Source organism: Falco naumanni, chromosome 4 (assembly GCF_017639655.2).
Source record: "Falco naumanni isolate bFalNau1 chromosome 4, bFalNau1.pat, whole genome shotgun sequence".
NCBI classification, from domain to species: domain Eukaryota; kingdom Metazoa; phylum Chordata; class Aves; order Falconiformes; family Falconidae; genus Falco; species Falco naumanni.
In genome coordinates, this window is record NC_054057.1 from 41,653,881 (window position 1) to 41,667,306 (window position 13,426).

A 13,426-nucleotide genomic window follows, 5' to 3' on the forward strand; every position below is an offset into this window, starting at 1 on the left:
GAAGTAAGAAGTAACAGAAACAAGTGATTAGTATTTGGTGAAGGAAGCAAAAGGCGACTGAGTGACGTGATTATTGCTTTGTGAAAGCTTAGCTAATTTGTGATGGGTTGATCACTGGTAGTTTTGGAAGGGATGCTGTGTAATGAAAGTGCATAGAGTGAAATAATTCTGCTGTGAGCTACAGGCATGGGCATAGGCTGCAGGCAAGTTTACAAGTGAAACAGATTCTATACAAAGGGTACAATTCATCTAGCTGTGCCAACATCTATATCTGTGTGTGTCAGCCTAAACACACACACACAGTTAGCAGGGAAGTAATCAATGTAGTCAGCAGAGTCTATAAACACCAAAGGCAGATGGCTAAAGTAGGTTGGATGAATTGCATCCTCTGTCTAATCCTCTCTATATGTTAATGTGTGCGTGTATGTATATGTTGCTACAAAGAGAGGATGGTGTCATCAGCTCATATATAGATGTTTACATATTTAGATTTACAAAGCCGAGTGAATTGACTGTCAAGATATTTTGCCAGATAGCCTATAGAAAGCTCCAGAGATGTCCACCTGTCCTGTGCAATACCAAGTGCACAGATACAAGTCAGGAAGAAATGGAGCTCCAAGGGCTCAAAGTTGTTACAGAGAAAAAACATGAATCAAAAATGTTCTGCATGTGTAAACAGCTTATATAAATATTACAACAAGGAGAGCTTGCAACCTCCAAACCAGTCAAAAAATGGCATCATGTAGGCAATCAAATCGTAGCACTGAAAATAAAGTACTTTGGATGTTTGAAACAGCACGGAATGCCAAAGATGGCATGTATTGGCCAAATACCACCAAGGATGTTAGAAGGCTGATGGGAATGTATGGGGAGCACAGCAGCAGGAGCCAATAAAAATTGTGCAGTAAGTTTTGAAGCAGAGTAGGGATGGGCCTTTAAAAAAGCAAGCCATGTATTACCTTATTGCTGTAGCTTACTGCTTAGACATCTGGAAACTAGACAGCCTGTCAGACACTTCCACAGCAAGCAATAGACCCAGAACTGACACATGTCAGCAGAGCAATAGGCTATTCCAGCCTGAGGCATTTGAGGCAATGACTCCCAGTGTTTCTGGCATTTATGAGGATGGGGATTCAGTCACATATAGTCCTGCTGAAGCTGGAGCCAGCAGTTGAATCTGTATTAAAATTCAGTGAGATAATATGTGGCAAATCACCATTTAGTAGAGGAACATCCCTGAGCAGCAGCAGGAGGAATCATTTGAAATAATTCTTTTGGTGAGGTACTGCCTGAGCATTTCTCCCACTGTTAATAATGGAGGGAGTACCAAACAGAAATAAAAAAGGCACTCCAATACTAAATCCTACTGTGATCAAATTAAAGTTGGTAATTTTCTAAAACTGAAATCAATAACTCCTTGTATGGCTACATACCAAGGTCAGATTACATGCTTAAAAATATTCGTCTATATTAAAGAGAGAACTTTTTGCATCTAAGATACACACAGCTTTTCATCAAAACTGCAACTATTTTACCCATTATTGACCCAAGATAAAATCAAAGGTATTGAAGACACTGAAATAAATTTTTCCACTGAAACCTGATGTTATTGGAACCGCTGCTGATGAGCAGCTGTGAGGTACCTGAGCATGGTTTCTAAACACTGACCAGTCAGGACAACTGATTCAAAGTCATCCTTTATTCTCACAAGAAAGCATTGCACTTATTCCAGTATCAAACTGTTTGTAGGTGTGCATATAGCTTGTGGGAAAGTAACAGAGGCAAAAAAACCCCACTTGGGTTAGGATTAGATAGCTGCTTAAAGTTTGTTCTATACAGAGAAAACGCATTTTTAAATTTGTTTTGGACATTGAGCATATATACAGGATTATGGTATTCATGATTACTTGTACTGTTTTCAATACATCAGAAGGGTTGAAAATAAGAAATGAGAAAAATAAGTACGGAAGTGCAGAGAATTCTAATACAATTTGCATCAATTTTGCAGTACTTTCAGGGTAAGAGGATCAATGGAAAAGGACAGAGTATGCTGTGGGGAAAGGAATAAAGCCGTATGTTGCACTGTTTGAGCTCCGTCTCAGAACAACACTTCTGAGTGGAAGGGAAATCTGTTCATCTAGCTGGTGATGCTATGGAAAGAGATGGATCCACAGGGTTAGGATCTGATATTGTTAAAGGTGAGGATGGTTGTGAATTTGCAGTATGGAATAAGTCGATGTGTCCTGGTTTTGGCTGGGACAGAGTTACTTTTCTTCATAGTAGCTGGTATAGTGCTGTGATTTGGATTTAGGATAAGGGTGATGTTGATACTACATTGATGGTTTAGTTGTCATGAAGCAGTGCTTACACAGAGTCAAGGACTTTTCAGCTTCTCACCACTCACCAGTGAGTAGACTGCAGGGTGCAAGAAGCTGGGAGGAGACACAGCCAGGACAGCTGACCCAAACTGGCCAAGGGTATATTCCATACCATATGATGTCATGATATATACACATAAACTAGGGGGAAAGGTGTCTGGGTGCTGCTGCTTGGGAAGTGGCTGGGCATCAGTGGCAGGTGATGAACAATTGCACTGTGCATCACTTGTTTCGTATATTCAAATTCTTTTATTGGTAGTAGTATTGTTTTCCCTTCCTTTTCTGTCCTATTAAATTGTCTTTATCTCAACCCACAAATTTTACTTTTTCTTCCCCCCCCCCCCCCCCCCCCCCTTATGCTCAGATGCATTTTCCCCACATCTCAAATTGACTTTCTTAAACTTTCAAAACCAGTGGATAGGTGACGTTTGCCTGGTGCTCTGCAGTATCGGTGTACTGAGTGGACCATCTTTTCAGAGCCTGCCAGAAATTTCAGTAAGGCTTTTCTGGTTGTTCCTGCGGCTTTGGACACTTCAGCACAGGAGACATCAGGAGATGTGTTCATCGCTTAATGAAGAGCTCTTTGATAACAAAAATCACCCTATGGGCAACGTCTGTTAAATGGCAAAGGTGATATAAAGCAGAGTTCTAGCCAAAATCAGTAACTTGGACTACTGTGTCTGTTACAGGGGATTACACTTGTCATCACCAGTGTGTAGCTCACTCTGTAAAGACTCTGGAGGCCTGGCTGTTGACTGGCAAATACCAGCTCACGCAACTGCCTTCTATTTATCTCTTCTGTTTCTGATGTCTTATATTGCTGTACAGCTGTTAAAAAACTTTCTCCCTGTTAAGCATTCTTTGTCTGTCATTCCTGTGCCAAGTATCCCTTCTGGAACTACCTCTCCTGTTTCTGTAAGGGGGGCAGCCCTTCTAACATCTTTCCTCTGAAACTCCATTTTGTCTCACTTTTCGTTAGTGAACTCATTTATAACTCTTTCTGCTCCTGCCCTTATGCTTTATCTTTACAAATTGGATCAGGAACACTTAGGTCAAAGAGAATGATAAACTTGAGTGGAAAAAAATATTCCATATGCCTTGGCATCACTCTGACCTTCATATAGGAAGGCATTTGCCAACTTTTACTGTGAAGCTTATGGGCAGTAGTTGCACCAAAGCAGTAATAGGACTTAAAATGACCCCATTTTTGTTTGTCTGTAAGGTTCAGTTTCATTAACGGATAACTAGCCAAAGCATGTGCCCACATGTGATGCCAAACAAGCACCTAAATAATTTTGCAGATCAGACAGTAATAAATTAAATGGTTTAATGTTAAGGCAGACAGCCTTCAGAATAGCTGGTAACTGCTTCACTGAACACTGGGGAGTTGTTAGGTATAGGCTATGTCTGAGGTGGATCCATCACTTCTTATTTTAGAATTTTATAGCAGGAATATATCTTATGTTCAGCCTTTATAGTGCATTGCAAAGTTTCAATAATATTGTGCTTTTACATGGTAGTAAAGATTTTTAACGCATGACAGGTCTTTTTCTGCACCTCCTGCAAAATATAGTGCTTATTTGGTTTACTGCATGCTTATAAGCCAAAAAATAAATTTAAATCCATGTCTGCCTTTTTACCCATTGACTTTGTAAAAGCTACTATGTATGTCCAGTCTCATAAAATTTTATGTGGTTTTATTTTGTCTTTCCTACCTTATAGCATAATTTTAGCTCCTATTCTCAATGTAAAAAAGATGGAATAACTGAACTCTGCAAACCCCATCTGAAAAGTCATTTACTGAGAAAACCAAAAAATCATTCCCAAACCAAAACCAGGCAACCAGAAAATGATGCGAACAATAGATAATATATTTAGTTTCTAATTGAAAGAGGAAATTCCTGATAAAGAGTGGGAAGTAGGCCTTTTGTTGCTGTAAGGCAGTACTTCATAGAAGTGATGTATTAGTGTAGAAGTCCTAGGCCTAATGAAACGTGCTCAATCCATAAAGCTTCTAAGAGTTGTAAAGTAGTATTTGTATATATCTGCTTCATAAAATCAAAATAAAAAACAAGCCGGCAGTTGGTTACAAACGTTTTTTAAAAAGGAAGTGTTTCAGAGCATAGATCATTTTAGAGACCGATCAGGCTAGGAAATATGTTGAAAATTCAGCTTAGATAGTATTAGTTATTAAACATAACGACTGCTGTGAGTTGCTGTTTTTCAATAAAAGGTAGGGTCTTATTAGTTTGAATGCTGTCCAAATATAGTTAAGAGTTGTCCTAACTTTGACGAAAGTTCTGTTCCCTCTCCTCTTAAGTTTGTGGTGTTGTTTTGTTTTTTTTTTTTAAATGTGTTGAATTCCTAATCTGGTCAATTAAAATGCAAAGGGGTATTAAAAGCATTTTGGTCTATTGGTCCCATGTGCATCCTAGTGAAGGCTCTTTCCTTTTATCTTTCAGAGGAACTTGTTTTAGGCTTCAAATCAGGCTGCTGTAAATGCAGTATTAAAATTCTGGATGTGAAGTCCTGTACATTATGCAATACTACTGCTGTCTGGTACCATAGCAGCATGTACTGTTACTGATTACTCATAAGAGCCAGGGAAACTGAGGGCTTAATCTCCTTTACATGTCATCGTCCATATCTGTAAACATCATAAATCTATGTTTTTATTCCAAAAATACTTCTGAAATTCATATTGTTCCTTGTGTTCCTGCTGAAATCTATAGACACCTGTATTGACTGATCATGTGGCTTCCTTAAGAAATAACTGTTAAAATAACTGATCACAGAAATGATACCCTGATCCGACTGCTATCAAAATAGGCTGTAAAGCTCCGCATGTTGCCACAGGATACTTCCCTAATGGTTTATATCGGGGAAACTCTAATTCAAGGTAGCTGCATTGTTAAAGCTATGTTCTACCATGGCAGGTAGCACTGATACTTACTCCTGCTCCTCTCTGAAATAGCCTAGTATGTTTACGAGTTGTAGCACAGCAACAGTCAAAAGTAAAGTGTCCAAGTCTGTGGGGTTTTTTTTCCACTTAAAGTGGGTAGTATTAGGTACAGGAAGGAAGTAATATAGGCAAGGGTTTTGCATGTGTATAAAGTGCCTTTAATTCTGCCAGGAAAGTGTGTGTGTATATATATAAAAATATAAACAAAAAATACCATAAATACTGTATTTGGAAGAACTCAAACTGCTCTGTCAGTTCAACTAAATGGTGTTTTTAAAGCTATAATGAGGTTGTGGTCTTATCCAGTTAATTATTTTATGTTCTAGCAATGAAAGGGTCTTTCTCCACACTGTACTGTGTGGGGTACAGTTTAATACCTTAGTATTTCAACAACTCATATGATGATGTATAGCTGGATGTTTAAGCTAGTGCATTGTCCATACAAGAGTTATGCATTTATACTGTATTACCTTTGTAACTTAATCTAATATCTCTGCATTGTATTAGCTTTAGTATTTCTAACATAATGCATTGATACATGGTATAGATGTGCTTATAAAGGCCTGATTAAAAAAAAAAAAAAAAAAAAACAAACCTGAAAAGCCATCATCCAAAGAATTAATTAATAACAAAAATTGTAAGAAAAAGAGAAATGTAAATCCTTGAAACAATGTCCTAGTTTGCAACTTGTAATATCTTGGAAGAGAAGTTTATTTGTTATCCCTTCATTTTGCTTCATGCTTACTAATTCATTGGGCCACTGGCAGTATGTCCAAAGCAATTTTAGCAAGTGACAGTAGGTTTGGTTTCCAGCTGCATTGGTAAGCATGGAGTTCCTGGTTGTTGGGCTGTAAGCAGCTTGTTATCTGAAAGAAAAGTTTGGAAGCTTACACAGGCTTAATTAAAATCAATGAAGGATTTAAAAGTGAACACTGAAATTATTGCTGGAGAAATATAATTAACAAAGTAAATTGCATCCTAAAATGGTTCCAGATCAGCCCACAGGGACCCAGTGCCAGTCCTCACTGATGAGGAAGCGGGAAATATTCTGTGAGAGCTGAAAGAAGGCAGCAACAAAAGACTGGAACCATCCTACTGATGGCACAGCCTCACATTAACAAGAGGCTATTTAGTCACTTAGTTTTACATGTTACCAGTAGCATTATTAAAAAATAAATATAAATTCTCTTTCTTCTTGCTATTAAGAGTATTTGTTTTGTTGTATCCAAAGCTACTAATCACCCAAAATTTCCATTTCCTATCTGTATATCTGAAGAAAGACTGCTAGAAAGTATAAGAAGCACATGAATCAAGCTATGTAAGCATTTTTATGTTTATTACTTCAGATAAAATATTCTAATTTCCCTACTTGGGATCTGTCAATGTCAGAGGAAATGTCTGCACCTGGGATTTGTTAGGATGTGTAACAGACAGTATAGAGAATACAGTTTTTCTTAATATCTCAACTGTGCTGCAATGTGGATGTGATGACTGTCCCCATCTAGCTCTTGCAGAGTCTTAAGAAAAGCAAATGCTGCTACGTGGTTTGCGTGCTCAACAGTTGGAAAACAGAGTGCATGCAACTGTTGTCTGAGTCATGTTATGAAAAATCACTCGTCCGTTGCCAGCTTCTTCATTATAACATCATTCCTTCCTTGGCAACAGCCCTGTCTCAAGCCAGTCCTTGCTAAATTCATTACCCTTTCAAGTTGTTCAGATTGATATTAGTGTGCTTTCTGAAACCAAGGCCATTGAAATAAACAGGTTCCCATGGATCTTTGTGAGTTTTGAATTGGGACTTAAATTTCTTCACTTACTTCCCATTCCTCCTTATAATCTTGGCCTCGGCTCCATTCACGTTCTTTCCCCTTCCTTTGGTCAGTGTGTTCACTTGGCTGTGACATCCCCAGCCTTCAAGCTTTTTAATGCATATGTTTGTTCCTGAGGAGATGGTTCCAGGTGTGAATGGTGGAAAAGAAATGTTTAGGACTAAATAATACTTTGCTTCTCAAATTAATCTTAGGAAAGCAGTCACCACAATTTATTTTTTTTTCCGTGCCAAATCTTGAACGGATAATTTTGTCACAAAGCATTGACTTAATGATAGGAATGTGTCATGAAAATTCAAACGAATAGAAAATAGTTTTTGTTGCTTTCATGGAAAGCTTACCACAAAACTAGACGTTTGTTTTCATGTGGTTTAGTTCTATTTACTTTGAACAGCTTCTTCATGTTCCAGCATATTGCAGTAACTATTCTAGACAGGGCTTTTATTTTAGAACTACTACCACTAGCTCATAATATATTAATAATTTTGCATGTGTGTCATTTGATAGCAACATTCAAATAGGCTTCTCCTACTTCAGTCTGGAAAAGCAGCCTGTTGTGTTTTTCTCCTGTGTGTTCAGGAAATGATAAGGTAGCCAAAGTCGCTGGCATGGGGTTCTTACTCTGCTTCACCAACCAGTCCTGATCTCAGCTCTTAAAAAGTACGGGATGAATAGACAAGGACTTAGGGCCATCAGTGCAAATGTGGCTTCTTCTTCAAGTGTTAGTGGGCTCAAAGCTGCCTCGTGTTGCCACAGACAACGTTGGTATAACTTAGCAGGCAGGGTCTCCCCTGCAATTCCTGTTAGAAGTGTTTTAACTTCACCCATTACTGTACTACAAAATCTGTTCAGGCTGAAGTATAGCCTATAACTCTGCTTTTAACCAACCTGAAAAAAAGAAAGCCAGACCTTGTAAACTGCATCATGACCCTTGATGCCTGGGGCCACTTACCTTGAAAAATCCTTTTGTAGCTATTTGCTCAAGTAGAAACGGTGACTTTTGATTTCAAGCTGCTGCACGTGGCAGTCTGGTACGTGCCTGCACATCTGAGAGCAGAGAGAGTCTAAAGGCTCTTGAAGAGAACTTGAATGGTGGCTGTTTTAAGAATCAAAGGGCTTAAGCAGCTTGCTAAAAATGGGTGTGGTATTACCCTATTGTTTCTTCAAAGAAATAAATGCTTATTAATTTAAGAATTTATTAAGTGAGCTAGCTGCATAATTGTTATATGCTGAGCTGAATGGCAGTAGATGTCTGGTTTAATATATCTCACTGGTTAGTTGCAGTGCCGCCAAATGAAACAGTATTATTTGGCAATAGCTTAATAGCACAATAAAAGTAAATTTGTAAGCCTGTTCTTTTTTACTGCAGTTTATGTTCTGCTTTCATTTCTTGCCTTATGTGGGGGAGGCCTGAAATATAAAGGATTAAAAATATCTATGGAGCGTTGACTAAGACTCTTAAATTCCATGTTGCTCAATCCTATACACTAAAATAAAGATTTTCCTTCTTTTGCGTAGATTTCTATGAAGTGTAATTAGGGGGCACTATACATATTAATACATTTCACTTTCCAATTCTTGGCCCCTAATTTCTGCCTCTCTCACAAAATGCATTGCCACCAGTATTTTAAGAGCAAAATTGTGTTTCTTAACCTATGGCCTGAATTTGTTCCCTGAGGGGTATTCTGTAAGCCATTGGACCTGGGGACTTTTGGACCTCCTTAATGATCAGAGTAAGTGTGAGGTGAACTGCACACCTGCCTCCCTGTCCAAATCATACACTGCTACCGCTGACTACTGCTTCCTTTCCTCCACTTTAGCAGCTCTGAGCTGTACTTGTTTTCAAGTGTCGGAGCGGGGTTAGGACAGTGATGGCAATACATAACGCAGTTATAAGAATTTATGTCCATGTTTTCAGGAAAAAGAACTTTTTTTAAAGAAAACCTAAATATTTTGTTCTTTGCATTCTACTGAATTACTGCCTTTTTTTAAATAGTGATGTGAACAGAAACCATTTTTTATTTTGGAGAGCACATGCTCACACTGCCCATAAACAGCCAGCCAGCAGCTTGATTAGATACATAACAATTTCTCTTTGAGGAGAGTTTCTGAGATTTTACAAATACTTTTTTCATGCTCCTGCAGCTGTAGCTTTTTAAACTATTTTGTTTGTTAATTGCAACTTCTAATATGAACATGGGCTTCTGATAACACAGAGATGAGGAAGTTGTACATTCAGCTGTGAAAATACGTATGGAATAATGTTTGGCCTTATTTTGTATGTATTCGCTCAACAAATAGCAAAAAAGTTTGGTGGAGCATCCTCTGGTACTTCTCAGAACTCAGTGCTTTGAAATCTAGCCCTAGATCTCCAGCTGCAAAATGTGTTTGTTCTGATTTTCATAGATACATTTTTCATCTATTTCCACTGCGGGGGGAGGTAACAGGACAGATGTTTATGGGGCATTTAGCTGGTAGGGTTCATACCCTACATGAACTGTAACTCAAGTAATTCTTATCAAGTACTCTGGGCATTTGGGAGGAGTAGTTGGGGTCATTTCATTCTTTAAGACATGCTGTTTTCACTGATAGCTATGTGGTGTTTATTCTACCGTCACTGATATTTATTGAGAAAACATTTTTCTGGAAGCACAAATGGAGCACAAGTAATATCTATCTGTAAATGTACATCTTAAAAAGAGGGACACCGACACCTTATAACAGTATACTTACCAATTATTCCAGTAGGTAATTACATTTTATGCAGACCAGAAAAGAATGGTAAAATACGGCTTTTCTGTGGTAAATAATGTATTTGGTTTGCTGTGCGATAAAAAAGTAGAAAACTGTCTGTGGAGTACCTTTTATCCATAACAAAAAATATATTTTAAATTTCATATGATGGGCAGTTTCTAGTTCAGACAGTTTCTTGTATATGTTTTATTGACAGAAACCTAACCTATTTCTATCACATAATCTTAAGATTAGGGAGGTGGGAAGGTTCAGAGTTTTCATGAATTTCATGACGTGTTTTCCTTTCACAGGTGTTGAAAGTACTTGTCTTCCAGGCAAAAATGCAGTACTGGCTAGGCAGTCAAGAATATTCTCAAATATTTATGAGGTTGAAATACAGTTGCTTTGAAGTATAGCAGTGTTGGCATTTTGTTTTCTTTAAAATGTAGTCATTTTGGCAGTCAGTATAGATATTAAAGGTCAGCCTCACTCACAGAAGCACCTTAAACTTCTCAAATATTTTAAAACTAATGAAGACATTTTTTGTTTGCTGTTTCCCGTTCAGATATCTATTTTTTTCTAATACATCTTGGTGGTTTTACCTTTTAGTCATGTTATCAGGATGCCACAGTCAGGTATGTTTTGCCTGGTTTTATTTCTGGATGATGTCTTGTGAAATTAAATGTAAGCACTATTGTTGACAGAGCTCCTCTTGGGTCACTCACATTCTTCTGTGTGTTTCTCATGGTGCATCTTAGAAAACAGTTCCCTGGGAAAGGCCTTTTCAGCCTTGCTCCTTTAGATGAGTCATCACTGAAAATGAGGACATGTGGTAGCCTTTGTCCCTTTCGTAGTGGCTTGGGAGGTTTGGTTCTGTTGACATGGTCACATGAAATTGGCCATCTAATAGAGGCAACTTTTTGGTCTTGCAAATTCAATAATCATAGACAACTACGAGCCATATTAAAATTATTCTTCCTTTTTTACACAGATCAAAAGTGTTCCATTCAGAAAAAACCTAGTGTAGTTCTTAAGATGCAGAAGGAAGGACTGAGGACTCCAATCCTCCAGCTCCAAAATCCTTTGCGTTGACAAGGCGTGGCTCAACTTTGAGAAACTTCTGAAAGGAGTTCTCTGCCTGTTGATGATTCCCTCTGTATGAAAGGTAGTTGGATGGTCAGAAGGTACTACTTCAGCATTGCTTTAGTGTTGCCCTCAGCAGTCAGCTGCCTTCCCTAGACGTGTCAGAAACTTGCCTACTACAAAAGCGAACACCAGTACAGGGCTGGTAGGCAGCTTACTCACGCATTTTCACTAATCAGACTGTCTGATGTGCCTATTAATTGTATCGCAAGTGGACAGCAGTTCTGTAGGAGAATGATGGTTGGGTTGCAACAATTAAGTTATGCATTTAGGTAACATGACAAATAACTTTATTATTAATGTAAAATTGGGACAGTGTGAAAAAATATTTTTTAGCGGGCGGTCAACTTCTCCTATAAGCCAGCAGGCACTGAAAGTATATTTGTTGGACAGCAATGTGAAACATGTGGTCTCCAAAGATAACAGCATACCAGAAGAAGCTTCAGTCAAAAGAAAATGTAAGGAGCAGCAGAAAGGAGAGCTCATTTTGAATAAGTTTACAGAGCTCTTGTCATCTCATCATTATTTTCTGTGGCAGACTAGCACTGCTATTAATATTTTGACTTCAAATAATCTAACATCATTCCTTCAGTGTGTTTGGCAGTCTGTTCTTTTGGGTTTTTTTGTGACTGACCTTCTTAAGGCTAACGTTCCTAGCTTCCACACAACAGGAACTATGCACTTAATATTATGATTTTGAGTCATAGAGCAGAAGGTTAATCAAAAGACAAATATTTTGTCCTCACATCTTTCTGTGTATGTAAGTATTATCGTGCATTCTTGGTCTCATATTTTGGAGTAACAACACGAGTCCTGACATGACAGAAAGTTGCATAACTTTGTGGAACCCCAATGTGTGGGCGAGCCAGTGCAAAAGTCCCAGACAGTTCAGCTAACATCTCTTGTGTTGTTATCAAGAAAACTGACATCCCTTTACAGTTCCTAAAGGTGGTGATCTGGGTAGGTTCAGTGTGTCCTGAAGTATACTTGGCCTTAATATTGAATGACTATCCTTTTGTGGGGAAAGAGGCAATAACCGACTCGGGCAGATGGCCTGTGTCCAGACATAGTTTACAGGAATTTCTGTATTCAGCCCAGTACTGAAATGTGTCCTTATGTGCCCACAGTAGATTATAAATTCACAAATAATTTCATTGATTTGAGTATTTTTTTGCTTGCACAGATTGTTGCAAAATTCATCTGATCACACATATCCTTATATATGTTTGTTTACATGACATCAGGATTATGAAAAATGTGAATTACTTGTTTAAACTGGTATAAAGTCATGGTAGTCAGCTGTATAAATCCATCTTCAAGAGCAATACAGTTGTTGATGTATGACTAGACAGAAAAAGGGTCATGTTAATTAGATTGCTGCATCTCATAAAACTGTGATGAAAATTTTCTGAGTTTTCTGTTGAAAGTTTTTCTTTTCCATTCCATTTTCCAACAAATTTACTGCAATAGTTACACCTGTAATTCTGTTTGTGTTCTTTCCTGACCTCTCCTGGAGACTTTATTCTGAATGATCGTGGATAGCTGGTGGTTTTTGTGGTCTGGAAGTAAGAGTAGAGAGATTCATGACTTCATCAGCTTTTCAAAAACTACTGTTTTCTCTGTTGGATTTAGACATGGGTATCTTAGGCTTGTACTTGCTTTTTCTCCATTAGTTTTTTCATGATACACAACATTAATTCTCTATTTCGGACAGGTGAATCAAGAATATATTCTTGATCTTATTTCATTCATCTGTGTTTATAGCAAGTCATTTTGTCCTGTTGACAGTCTCAGAGCTTCAAGCTGATTTGTCTCATACTGTCTCTAGTCACATCATTGTCTTTTTGCTGTTATTTTGACTTTTGTATATTGTTTTTATTTAACAAGGCTACCATTCTGGAGCCCGTTTCTGCCTATATTTTAGCATATTCTCAAATTTTAAAAGAGTGGTCGAAACAGAAACTTTTAGCTGAAACCTCAGCATTATCTGTTGAAAATCTTTAGGAGATTTGTTACTGACTTCAGCAAGAGTGGGAATCAATCTGTGATGCAGTTTAGCGTCATCCTCCTAGTGTTTTGCATCATTAACTGAGACTGAAAGCTGTTGAATGGCAGAGCAATTCTGTTTATGGCATGCTTCAAAAAAACCCCCTGAATCTCTGATTCTGGCCTCTGCATGGGACAGCCATATAAATAATCATAGAAATGTTAAGCACCTTAGATAAGGAAGGACCTTCAGATAACACTGTGCCCAACCCTGTGCTCCAGGGAGGGGGCTAATAAATTAGTCTTGCCTGAAATATTTATTCCTTCAATGTATTTAAAATATACAAACCAGTGAGGTAGATATTTAATTTAAAATCAATATAAGTTGCAATAAA

At 37.9% G+C, this 13,426-nt stretch overlaps 1 protein-coding gene across 1 annotated transcript in view; it reads left to right on the forward strand.

Annotated features, from left to right (window-relative positions):
• Positions 1-13,426, forward strand: part of PLXDC2 (plexin domain containing 2) — a 273,509-nt gene that overhangs the window by 157,848 nt on the left and 102,235 nt on the right. The gene's annotated exons all lie outside the window — the stretch shown is intronic.